This window comes from Lissotriton vulgaris, chromosome 3_1, assembly GCF_964263255.1.
Source record: "Lissotriton vulgaris chromosome 3_1, aLisVul1.2, whole genome shotgun sequence".
NCBI lineage: Eukaryota > Metazoa > Chordata > Amphibia > Caudata > Salamandridae > Lissotriton > Lissotriton vulgaris.
The window spans coordinates 1,533,897,790-1,533,908,906 of record NC_141689.1 but is presented as its reverse complement, the minus strand read 5'-3'; positions in this window follow the sequence as shown (position 1 = coordinate 1,533,908,906).

Sequence of the window (11,117 nt, the reverse complement as noted above, 5' to 3'; positions counted from 1 at the left end):
CTTAGACATCTGGCCGAAATAAACATTTGAGGCACAAAGAGAATTGGGTCTGTGTCCTGCTTTGATTCCGCGTGGAGTGTACGAGGCGTCTAAATACAGGATTTGCAACATATATATATATATATATATATATATATATATATATATATATATATATATATATATATTACCTACTGGCGGTCGCCAGTAGGTATATATAGTTAGGATTTTTTTCCTATGGGATTTCTGAAAATTCTATGTCGAATAACTTTGGCGTTTGTGGACGGAATTGGCTGAAATTTTCAGGAAAATGGCACATTTTGTTTCTGAGCAACCCCTGAAAACTTGGGGGCGTTTCGCCAAGGGGGGGCAGAGAGAAAAGGGGGGTCCCAAAACGTGTTTTTAACATTGAGTTTTCCATAGGGCGGTTGGAATCACTTTTAGCTCGAACGGCTGAATGGATTTACACAAAACTTGGCAAAATTGTAGATATGGTTTGCCCGACGTGCCTTTGCTAGGTCTCAATATATGTGCTCCAGTGGATTTTGAGAAATTAACGTTTTTAAAAACAGATATATCTGTGACAGCGCTCCGGTTAGCGCTCCGGTTCGCGTACCTGACGCGTAACGGAAATTCGCGAAGCTGATTGGCTCTCTGGTGTCTGTCAACATTCTAAACAGTCCGGAACAGAGGTGGAAAAAACAAAGTGGGAAATGAGCATAAGGGGGCAGAGTACATCCTCCCTGACCCCCTAGGTTTGATGAGGGGGCTTTAAAAGGGCCCCGCGGGTCAAAGAAAAAAAAATTATTATCGTTTTTTTTGCGGGGGAGCGCTCGGTACACGCACCGGGAAGCGTAATATTGGGAAAATGGGATGAAAGAATGTTCAAATATTGTATGTGATTGTTCTTTTTTTTATTTTATTTTATTTAAGTACCAAGATGTAGGTACCAATGCAGAGTCTAAAAATAAAAAAACACCGTTTTCTTTGTAAATATCTTGCATGTTGTTTCAGAAGTTATTGTGGTATATGGAATTCATAGTGTAGTCTGTCAGGAAAGCAGAAACACCATGGAGGCAGGAGATGATAAAGAGATGTTAAATACACATTGGAGATAATATAGTGGGAGAAAGGAAGTAACTATGAGCAAACTTATTATGTAACACAAAAAAGTTGCACAGTATATTTAAAGTCTGATTTTACATTATAATCAATTTGCTACTAGTTTACAAAATACATATTATTATTATTGCATTTCTTATATAGCGCCAGAATCGACCCCCGAAGGGGTATCTCCGCGCTTGCCTTGGGAACCCGTCCTGGTTTTTCCCTGTGAGATAGCCCCTACAGGGCATCCCCAAGGTGAAAGCCAGGCATCCCGCCGCGGGGGGCCGTTGTGGAGATTAAGCAAGCTTAATGCCCAGAGTTGCATAGTGTGAACCCATGATTAGGTCAGGCACCGAAATGAATAATGTCTCAAACTATTTTTGAATTATTAAATAAAAATGTATTTTTCTGATTCTTTTTCAAAATTAAAAAGAACTTCTAATAATTCATTGTCAGTTTTTTTTCATTTTCAAGTAGGAAATCTACAGATTCCACACATTGTAGAAGTTCAAAGTCCCGTGAATCATCATAGAATTCAGAGTCAATGTCTGTATCTGTGTTGCTTCCTGCAACAATTTCCAAGTTAGCTTTGTTCTCTCCTTCCATTTTTGTGCTGTAAAACAAATTTTAAAAAAATATATCAGTACAGATAGGGCACTGTTGGGTTTAAGTACAGGCAGGTAGTTTGTTTTTTTAAACAGTGATTTTATCTTTGGGCAGTGTATGGTATCAGACTGGAAGTAGAAATATAAAAAAATGTATGTGATAAAGCCTAAGTTAATTCTTAATTATACAAGACAAGCCTAACTCCATCCATAACTAAAACAGAGATGCCTATCTTATTCTATAACTATTACAGAGGGATAGTATATAACTATCAGAAAATATTTTCCTACTTAACTTAAAGTGCAGAACCTACTTCAGTTTTTAAAATATCATCTTACCAATCAAAAAGAAGTTTAAGTTCTCAGTTGAAATGCACTTGATATGTACTTCAGGAAGTAGTAGTCAAAATGGCTGTGTTTCTCTCTCTTTCTTTATATATATTCAGGTACATAACCAATCAAATGTCATAAAATATTAGAAGATATTGAAAGTAGCATTTTGATTGGTTGGTTGTCAATTCTAACACTTCATAAGTGTTTTTGTTAGGTAATTTACCTCAGGATATTTAGTCAGGCTTACAGCATAATTTTCTAAATGGAATTCCATCAAATTTGGGTAAATGGTAGGGACTGCTAAGTAGTAGGCCCTATTCTATATTTGATGAAAGTGTCTGTAGTAGTTTTTCTGTAAATTACTTTCCCACCTTTTTTTATCGAGCGCTTACCGGTGCGCTCCCCGGTACGCGAACTGGCAGCGTTACGGGAGTCCTCCATTTTCTGTATTGGTAGAATTGAGTCATAATATGGAGGACAAAGAATGTACGGAATGGGTAGAAGGGGGCACGGTAGACACTTTGTGACCCTCTAGGTTTTCTGAGGGGGGATTAGGACGCTGATATATGCAAAAGTAAAAAAATTAAATGTTAAAAAATTTTGCGGGGAGAGCGCCCAGTATGCGCACCGGTAAGCTAACCGTGGAGCGTACTTTGGTGAAGAAAAAAAAAAAAAAAAACGTTTTGAATGATTAGAGGTAGGGTAGCTCTGAAAAGAGCTATTGTGTTCTGTGGCTAATTTAGTTCCAATGCACACTTTAAAATAAAGGACGAATATTCTATTCCCTTCATTGGAGAAGTGTACACCATCTCTTCTGTAGATGTGTTGAATGTTTGAACGCAAGTTATTGTTGTATATTAAACCCATTCCATAGTCTCTCATGTAAGCAGAAACAGATTTATTCACATGTTTCTGTGCTTTCTCAAATTGTGGAAAAAAATTAATTTGACCACTTACATTTTTGTCTTTGATATATATTGGAATATACCAAGGCAGTTTGGGGGAAAAGTGTCATTTAAAAGAAGAATACATTTTACAGCTTTTTATATTTGCTATTAAAAAACCATTGAAATTCACTGAAAAAAACATAGGTTATAGACCATATATAGTTAGGAATGAGTGATGTAATATGTGACGTCATCAGCAGTGCATTGCACGCGCAAGTTATAGTGAGTCCAACTAACTATAACGTGGGAATTTCAATGGTTTTATGTCAGTAAAATTTCCAGCTAACTATAACTGGTGTGAAACCTATGGTTTTTTCAGTGAATTTAATAGGTTTTTTAAATGCTACTTCCTAACTATAACTGGTGTGAAACCTATGTTTTTTTCAGTGAATTTCAAAGGTTTTTTAAATGCTAATTCCTAACTATAAGTCTCAGTTTATATGTAAGACTGTTAGCGCTCTAGTTGTTCTTTAGAACACTCAGGGACATTCTGTCATTGGGCTATATTTGGGCTACATCTGGCTGATGTTTGGGCTACATTTGTTTTTTTTTGTCTCTGGTGGCCATCTTTGGGCTACATTGGACTACATTGGGCTACATTTGGGCTCTAACATATATATAGCCCAATGTAGGCCAATATATATTTTTTTAAAAGTTAATTTTCGTAAAAACCACTTGAGCATATATCTTGAGACATAGCAAAGGCACATCAAGCTACCAGTCCCTACAATTTTGCCCAATTTTTTTGTATATATTTAAAAAAAAAAATTTTTTTTGCCTTGGAGCGCTCCCGGTGCGCGCCCTGGTGAGCGCCCCGGAAAGCGTAGTTTTATGAAGCACCCCGGGGCGCGCACCGGGAAGCGTCCCGTAAGCGCCAATATCGCGAACAAAAACATATTCGTGACGTATCGCGTAGCCGCGTCCGCGTGATACGCACGGCGTAAGCGCACCCGGAAGCACTCGAGCGAATACAATCGCGCAACGTAGGCGTCCGACGCGCTTACGTGACGCGCCCCTGGGCGGGCGCGCCCCGGGGCGCGTAGCGTAAGTGCGTCGGGTCATGTGACCTGCAAAAAAATCTAATTCAACCATGTCTGGTTCCCAGAACCCTTCCCAGGACCAGTCCTCAGACTCTTCGGATGGATTCCTGCCTGAGGCCCCCCCACAGAGAAAAGTGAAGGACCACTTCATAATGAAGTTTTTCTCTTTTCCAGAGGGGGAGAAAAAATGCAATGCAGCCAAAGTCACCTGTAAAATTTGCGACACTGTCCTATCATGTGGGGATCCCACCCGGAAGTATAGTTTCGGGAATGCTACTTTAATCAGGCATGTTGAGAGGAGGCACCCGATTAATTATGCATGGGAGAGCACCAGGGCCCTGGCTCGCAATCCACCACCCGATGGCCCCTCCACTTCCACCCGAGCTTCAACATCATCGGTGGGAGGAAGACCAGCAGTGATGATCCCAAATATTCAGCCTGTTTTTGCAGATATTACAATTCGTTGTAAGCAGTGTGACCAACTGCTCTGTTATGGGGAGCAGAGCATTGAGCTGATTGTTAGAAAGAGGGAGGAACACCGCTGCGTCCCTCAGGCCTAATTTTTCCCCCTTTTTTTTGCTCCTGTTGAGCAGTTTTGCATTCCCTAATTTTGTTTTTGTTCTGAAAAAAATACCAAAAAAATTTAAAAACGTTCGGAAAAAGTAAAAAAAAAAAGTAAAACTAAAAAAGAAGAAAAAAAAGTTCTTTTTAGAACTACCTCCAATTCTCCAAAAAGAGCTATATTCCTTTCATATTGTATTGTTCTTTTTTTCAATGAATGTGAACTGCATAACTGTTTGGATGAAATAACTGAATGAAAGGGAGAAAGAGACTGATGGAACAAATGACAGAAGGGGAGTGAGTAAAGGTGAGTAGATTACAGTGAGGAATGCAAGGTGAGTGAGGGTGAGTGAAGGGGGAGTGACAGAGTGAGAGGATAGAGGGAGTGAGGGTGAGACAGAAGGAATGAGGGAAGAGGAGTGAGAAAGTGAGAGGACAGAGGGAATGAGAGAAGGAGTGAGTGAAGTGGAGTAAGGTGAGTGAGAGAAGAGGAATTACTGAGGGAGCGAATGAAGGGAAGAGAGGGGAAGGGAAGTAAAGCAGGGGGACTGAAAGAAGGTGAGTGTGGGAGTGGAGTGAGAGGAAAACAACAATTTAAGGGGCAGATTTACAAGCCCCTTGCGCCACCTTTGCATCACGTTTAACGTGTCAATATGTTATTAGTCAAATACTACAGTCTTGTTCTCAATAAAAAGATCTCAACTGAGTGAGGAATATATACAATAAAAATATGTTTCCATCACTATTCCTTCAATTTGTTCAGTGGCAACACAAACAGCTGCAACCAATTTCAAACATCCTGGAAAACTTACAGCTCCTAGATCCAATACAGTTCACAGATTTGCAATTGGGGACAGCAGCCCACCAGGTCTTTGGGTCAAAATTGACAAAGAACATCTACTTCTCTCATGATAATACAGATAAAAAGTTAGATTACAATCTGGCACTCCTAGTTCTGGTGCATGGCACAAACTCTCTTTCAAAAATGTAAATGCATCAGTACATTATTTGTCAAATGGTACTTTTGGCATTGCCATCGACCACAAGAACTCTCTCCGACTGACCACCTACCCAAATGACCCAACAAAAACCATGGAACACCTTCACTTCCAGATCCAGGCCAACCCCAACACCACCCTCCGTGGCACCCTCATCTACAGGCTCCCTGGCCCCGCCCGTCCTTCACCGATTCCATTGTAGACCTAATTTTACCCCAGGCTTATGCATCCACCGATTGCATCTAGTCGAAGACCTCAACTTCCAAGTGGACAAGTCCAGTGACCAGAACACCGCCTCCCTACTGGAGAACCTCACCAACATCTGACACAAGCAGCTAGTCAATGCACCGACCCACACAGCTGGACACATGCTCGACCCTGTCTTCTCTGCCAGCAGGAACATCACCTACTGCCACACCATTGAACTCCTCTTGAACGACCACCACTGTGTGCCTTTTGCATTCACCACTCCCACCGTTCACCACTGCCCTCATAGCCCCATACTTCGTAGTTGGCACAAGGCCACTGAAGAACTTCACGTCAGCTTCCTCAGATTGACCACTCCGCGAACACCAATATATGCCAATACCGCAGCATGCAACCTTTACAAATGGATCTACAACTACACTCTGGCATTCCTCAAGAAGACACCTGGCAAGCAACACTCCAAGAAAGCCAGTTGGTTCACTCCCGCTCTCCATGAGTCCAGACGCACCTGCAGACGTCTTGAAAAGAGATGGAAGGACAACAGAACCCCAGAAACCCACATAACCTCCAAAACCACCATCAACTCACACCTCCTTTTCCTCAACCACAAAGAAAATGGCCCTTCAACACAGAATCAATACCAACGCACACAACAGCAATCATTAAGGAGTACGCCAGGCCCAACAGCGAGACCACAGACTTCCCACCCTCCCAAGACCTCTGCAACAAACTCAGCACCCTCTTCCACACAAGATCAGGCAGATCTTCAACAGCTTTAAAACCCAAGAATCTGCCACAATGCCCGTCACCACAGCACGCATCCACACCACACCACAGCAGATCGTGCTCAACTGAACTCTGCTCACTGCAGACAACACACTCAAGACCATGAAGAGCATCTACTTAGGAGCCCCATCAGATCCTTGCCCATACCACATCTTCCACAGAGAAGATGCCTCTATCATCCCCAAGCTTCACCACTCCATCAACTGATCCATCAAAACCTCCACCTTCCCCGATGACTGGAAACACGCCGAGGTCAACCTCCGCTGAAGAAGCCTTCTGCTGATCCGAGAGACCTCAAGAACTTCAGACCCATCTCCCCCCTCCTCCTCTCAGCCAAGTTCATCGAAAAAGGCCATCAACGCCCAACTTTCCGAATTTATCGAAGAGAACCATATCCTGGACACCTCCCAATCTGGCTTCCAAAGCAACTAGAGCACCAAGACCGCACTTCTCACTGCTACTGCATTTCTGCTTTGTTGGGGAAATCTTATGCCCGATGTTGACTAGATGATTTAACAAGGCAATTGTATCGAGTTCACAGTACTCCTTTGTTATGTTATGTTATGTTATGTGTTAGATGCAGGAAGTAAGTCATCTATATATCGCACTAAGACAGAATTACAAGGCAAACTGAACTTTTCTAGGTCTCTCTTCAGGAATTGGCTGAAAATTGAAGGGCTTTCTGTATATCCTTGTGGAATCCTAAACCACATGAGAATTTTATTCAAAAATTGAAATGCGAAGAGGAATTAACTGCCTTTGTGTAAAGGGATTGAAAAGAATGCTTGGCATAAGTCAATGACTGTATGGGATTGGTGTCAGTACAACGCGGATTTTTACATCGCATTCCGTTACAACAGAATTTTTACAACGCAGGATCCATTACATCGGATGCCATTACAACGCATGGCATTACATAGCAGATGCTATTACAACGCATGGCATTACATCGTAAGTATAGGTAAGTATACCTTTTTAAAAAAAATGTAATTAAATTAATTTAATGAATTTAATTTAATTAATTTAATTAAAATACATTTTAAAATAGCCATTAATTTTATTTAATAAAATAATATCTATTTAATAAATGTAATTGTAAAAAAAATTGGAAATAATTTAATTTAATTAAAATAATGAAAATAATTTAATGTACATATTTTTATAAATGAAATGAAATTAAATTAATTGAAATAATTTAAATAATTTAATTAATTTAATTTAAAAATGTAATTAATGTAATAAAATTAATTTAATTTATTAAATATATTTTAATTAATTTAAAAATGGTAAATATAATTTAATTATCCCTAAACACAAACCTACCCCTGAACCCTACAATACCCCTGTACCTCAAAACCCAAACCCTGCCCTAAAACCTAAAAACACCCCTGTACCCCAAAACCCAAACCCTGCCCTAAAACCTAAAAACACCCCTGTACCCCAAAACCCAAACCTTGCCCTAAAACCTAAAAACACCCCTGTACCCCAAAACTCAAACCCTACCCTAAAACCTAAAAACACCCCTGTACCCCAAAACCCAAACCCTGCCCTAAAACCTAAAAACACCCCTGTACCCCAAAACCCAAACCCTGCCCTAAAACCTAAAAACACCCCTGTACCCCAAAACCCAAACCCTGCCCTAAAACCTAAAAACACCCCTGTACCCCAAAACCCAAACCCTGCCCTAAAACCTAAAAACACCCCTGTACCCCAAAACCCAAACCCTGCCCTAAAACCTAAAAACACCCCTGTACCCCAAAACCCAAACCCTGCCCTAAAACCTAAAAACACCCCTGTACCCCAAAACCCAAACCCTGCCCTAAAACCTAAAAATACCCAAACACCCCAAAACATATACCTCAGTACCCCAAAACATATACTCCTATACTCATACTTATTTAAAAAATTACTTAAATTAATATATTTAATTTATATTATTTAAAAACATAAATAAATATTTTTATTTATAATTAATAATAATTATATAACATTAAATAAAATAAAAAAATTATATACTTACCAATACTTACGATGTAATGGTATGCGTTGTAATAGCATCTGCTATGTAATGCCATGCGTTGTAATGGCATCCGATGTAATGGATCCTGCGTTGTAATAGCTGCGTTGTAACAGCATTACGACGTAAAAGTTGCGTTGTAAGTGTTACATACCACTGTATGCTATTATGCATCTGATGGAATTTGGAACAAAATCACAGCTGGATTCGGTACCACAGGACAACATGGAGTTACAGTTCTGTTTATCTTTCGCAGGTCCTAAACTATTTGGCACAGGTCAATTTAGGGTGCGTTTTTGACTTACTCTGACTAAGATTGTGGTTCCCGCTTGAACAGGGTGCATACCTCTGCCAACCAGAAACCAAATTTCTAATATTTTAAAACAATAAAATAGCGCAAACACCTCACAAACAGATCCCACACCAGGATAGAAATATAGAGCTTCATTTAATATAAAAAACAAGATCAGAATGACAAAAATCCAAATAGTAGAACCAGAGTTATGAATTTTTTAAGAATAAACTGCAGTATAGCACCTAAAAGCATTAGTGCTCCAATTATGGCTATCTGTTTGTGCTGGACCGGGTCAAAGTCAAAAGTTCAGTTCGGCAGGTCAGCATTGCATGGCAGCATTATCTTTAGTGCAGCAGTCCAGCAGAGTGACAGTCCTGGTAGCAGCACAGCTGTCCTTCTTCCTGTCAGAGTATCCACAGGTCCAAAAGTGCACTGAAGTGGTGTGGCCTGAAGTCCTTCTATTATACACAGTTGTGTCTTTGAAGTGGGGCTAAACTTTTGGAGGCAGACCTTTGAAGTGCGCCGATGCCCTGCATTTCTGGCACTGGCTCCATACTAACTACAGGAGGTGTGCAGCCCTTTGTGTGGAGTCAGGTGTAAGTGAGGCTGGGCCCTGCTGGCTCCCATCCTGTCTGTTATGGCCCATCCAGTCACTCCTGAGCACTTATTATGCATGACAACCTAGGGGGAGTATACAATGCCCATCTGTTACCCAAGCCCCAGTCATGTGACCAGAGACAGACTGCAGGCACCAAATGGCTAAGGTAAGAAAATGCCAACTTTCTATAATTTTTTTTTACTAGAACCAACTTAGTTCTTTTCTGGTATATTCATAAACAATAATAGTCCATTCAATGAGATTATTCTTATTTCAAACTTTCATGTTTATTTCATCTTTTTAATTAATGCGAATCCTTTTGTTTCCAGGACATTCCATATTAGCATCTCCCATTTACCCAATGCATTTCGGGTCTATGGTGACCCTTCCTCGGGGGTCTCTATTAGAAAAATCAAGAAAAATGCAATCAGCCTCATAGCCATCTCTACATATGTATAACTACATCCAAATACATTTGTTAACACTCTGTCATTTATGCAAACGAAAAATCCTATCATGTAATCACATGGCGATCCCTAAATAGCCAAACTTAAAGTATTCACCCTGTTCCATGCAGGTTTAAAAACAAAATGACCGTTACATTGAAACGAGCTCCTAGCGCAACTGGCAAAGATTTCTCACTACGCGCTCCGTGGAAACATATTCTAACGTATTCTGGCAAAAAATAATCGTTAACTAAAATAAAGCTATTCGAGCCTAACAAACGCTATGCTCCTCATTACCGGTGTACTTACTAGGAAATGCAAACGTCCTCCGTTTCCGTGATGTCAACCAATCCGCTACTGACAAACATTTCGTGTGTGGCTATTTAAAGCTATGCGCGCTGTGATTGGCTAAGCATGCGATCACGTGATCGCGACGATGGACTAGTGTTCAGCCCTCATCTATTTCCTAAAAAAGTTAAATAAATGTCGATAACAGGTATAACGAAATACCAGAATGATGTGGAACATCAGTAACAATCTTAGTAAATAATACCTGAGTACCATTACATTTCTGAAAAAAATGCGAACATCGAAATAATTCATAACTTTGTTTCCACTATGTATCTAGCTCAAAGATCCTGTATCATGCTAATCACAAGTGTATAAAAAATGCATTAAAATAAAATAAACAGTTCCCAAAAGAAAATATTAAAGGAAAATCATGTCGGCCATTTTGGGTAGGGAAAGTCTCACTCTTAACGTTGTGCAAGGAAATATTATCGGCTTTCCCAAAGTCTGTTTATAAAAAGCAGGATAACTCTATCCTGTCATTCAGTCCATTAGGTTGTAGGCTGCCCATCTTTTTTATCCAAAAATATTCGGATCTCAGTCTTTGCTTATGTGAGTCTCTCTCAGGGTGGTGTTTAATGACTTCCAGTATGGTAAAGCGTAATTGTGCAACATTATGTCCTGCTTCCAACCAATGTGCAGTCAATGTAGATTTCAGATTTTTCAACCGAATGTTGCTCTTGTGCTCTGTTATTCTTACTTTTATTTTCCGTTCAGTTTGGCCTATATACAATTTCCCACATGGGCACTTAATACCATAAATGACGTTTTTGGTGTCGCAGGTTCCTGAATGTAACAAGGTCACTTTCTTGCCAGTCATTGGATGTGCGAACATTTGTCCTACCATCAC